Here is a 3,062-nt window from a genome sequence, read left to right as displayed (position 1 = left end):
AACAGGAAACCTTAGTTCCCTCTTTGTGCCATTCATTGAGAAGTGGTGGCAATGTATGAGTCAGTTTAATATTACATTCTGATTTCTGTTTACAAGAGTTGTACTAATTTTACAGGTATCAAACTGAGCTTTTTATTTAGAAAGCAGTTCCACCATTGTACACTTCCCATTTAAAGTTTTTTTTGTGCATTAGATAATTGCTAACATGAGTTTTTTTCAGTGTTATATTCTAATCCATTTAGTGTTTCAATTTTATCACTTGATGCCTGTGGTGACACAGTTTGAATTGTTGCCTACCGCCTGTTTTGGCCTCTCACCCAGTAATACTATTACATTCATAGTAGTATTTTTAAAACTTCTCAAAAAAAACAAACAGACAAAAAAATAAAATAAACAAATGAAAGCATCAGCTGTGCCAGCAAGTCTTTTTTGAGAGTACTGTGTTTTTGCAGCCACATTTTTTTCCACTTCCTCTTTAGTTTCTTTTTTTAGAACTAATACAAAAACACACCAACATGTTAGGAACAGTGTTAATCTGCTTTCTGGGCATCCATAGACTTGAAAGAGGCAGAGCTAGATTCAATCAACATCCACATATCAATAAATGAAGTCATCTATTCCCAGTCATACCAGAAGAAGGAGGCTARGCGGATCACTTCCCCCACTTTATGGTCCTGTTCGGGCTCCCATCTGGTTGCATCAGCCGTTCACATGGGCCACACCCGACAGCAGTTAAAATCTCTCTTTCTCCTGTCTCCCTAGAGACATAAAAAAAACTTTTGACATATTGACAGATAATTGTGCACATTGTCATTATTTTGCGCCTCCGAAGGCAGCGGCMTTTTGCAACAACGCTGTGCGCAGATTGCAGGACATTATGYTGAGAAAATGCAGGCAGAGTATGAGAGGAAATAAAACTACTGTTTCTGTTTGTGGGAACATCTTTTAAAAACAAGATAAACTAGAACAGCAAGSAGTTATAAGGGGTTCTTTGCTCAACCCGGCAGGTATCCACCCTTACAAGGGCAAGGAACCCCACCAACTAAAAACAGAAAGCATATATTTCAAAACCTGGTAATAAAGGAAGCAACAACAAATAATCGCTGCATGAAGGGAACAACCCACTCTGTAGGGGAAAAAAAAAAAGTGTTCCTCTGCCCAATGCAGCAAGTTCAAGTTCTTTCTGGTTAGAAAATACACTTGTGAACAAGACTTGTGAAATTTTTATGGGACCCTCCCACAGTGTTTATCCTAGGTCATATTCAGAGGCGGCTCGGGGCGAACCATCTTTCCAGCACCCCGCCTCCCACCTTCCCCCGTGGACAGCTATGCAGTACTGGTAAAGGTGGGATAGGGGGTGTTGTGATAGGGAGCCCAGGGGGCGTAGTGGGTATTGTATCTGGATCTGTGTCACCCAGTTGGTCTCTTTATATTGCAAAAGCTTATTTTATACAAACATTTCCCTGAGCTCTAATATCTGAAAGATGAGTAAAATATGAGGGACTTTTTCTGCCATAATCCAAGAGCACACAGTCTGAAAGCAGGATTTCATGTCTTTTGTTCTCAAAACTTGTAATACTTTTGCTTATAAAARTCCCCCCATAATAAAACACATAACAGGTTTACAAACTTCTACTAGTGAGAGGGAAACCAATCTGTTGCACAGTTTAACCTGGTGCCATGCCTTCAAGACAATACACAGATATYGTTTTATAAAACAAATCAGAAAATAAAAGGACATACTATATGTGTTTTGATAAAGTAAAAACTTTATCRAATGTGCTGCTTCTTTATTTCATTTTTGTTAAGAATCTGTAGCTGACATAGAAGTTGGGAGGCGGTGACTTTTGCATATGTCAGTTTTGATGTATGTTCAACATTWATGTTTAAAGTGCCAGCCTACTGTTATCACAGGATAAAAGAAGAACATTCTTTTAAAAACTTGACTTCTCTGCAAAAAAGGTGTTTACTTTAGAATTATATAYAAAACTGAAGTAAATCAATCCTCACTGATCATGCAAACTGTTCCATCACTTTGTAGTCTACTTAGCATTTCTGAAAAAAAAGATGGTTGTTCCTCTATTTTGTTTTTCCACTATCTACTTACTGTAAGCTTGGTTTATGCTAATTATCAATGACTGTAATAATRAATAAGCAGGCTGAAAGTTAAAGTCTTCCAGATTTCAGTGTCTTTCATAAAATCTAAAATGAAATACAGCTAAAAAAACAAAAAAATAAAAAAACAAAGGTTTCTCAGTGGCTTTGACATTATTTTTTCTTCTTTTGTCGTTTAATGAAATAATGAAATAGTAACTGTAGATTACACTATTGCTTCATTTCCTCCATTTAGAACCTCCATGTTTTTCAGACACCAACAGAAACCATTTTGAAATTTGCAGATGACTGTACAACTTATGTGAGGCACTTGTAGGATCTCATCCTATGCCTTTTTGTCATAAACAATAGACTTGAAGATAACTTAAATGACAAAAGTGAMGCTAAATGTATTTATTTTTTTATTAAAACTGTGACAAACTACCAGAGACAAATCCAGCAGCATGAACCCTAACAAAGAAAACATGAACCACAGCCTTATGCAGCCTCGTCAAAGCAGAACTTGTAAAAATGTCGTAAGATGGACTATTGCATCTGAACCTGTGGAAATTTGCATCACAAGTTGTTAAGTCCACATGCAGGCTTTAAGAAATGAGTTATGCTACATCAGTATGGTTTATACTCATTGCAATTTATGAATCCCATAAAGAGTTTAGGAATTACTTCTCATTTGGTAAACTATAATTCTGGATCAGAATATACAACTCCAGTTTTCAAGTAATATGTTATATAAATNAATAAGCAGGCTGAAAGTTAAAGTCTTCCAGATTTCAGTGTCTTTCATAAAATCTAAAATGAAATACAGCTAAAAAAACAAAAAAATAAAAAAACAAAGGTTTCTCAGTGGCTTTGACATTATTTTTTCTTCTTTTGTCGTTTAATGAAATAATGAAATAGTAACTGTAGATTACACTATTGCTTCATTTCCTCCATTTAGAACCTCCATG

This window comes from Poecilia reticulata, linkage group LG16, assembly GCF_000633615.1.
Source record: "Poecilia reticulata strain Guanapo linkage group LG16, Guppy_female_1.0+MT, whole genome shotgun sequence".
NCBI lineage: Eukaryota > Metazoa > Chordata > Actinopteri > Cyprinodontiformes > Poeciliidae > Poecilia > Poecilia reticulata.
Note: the sequence above shows the minus strand (reverse complement) of the source record.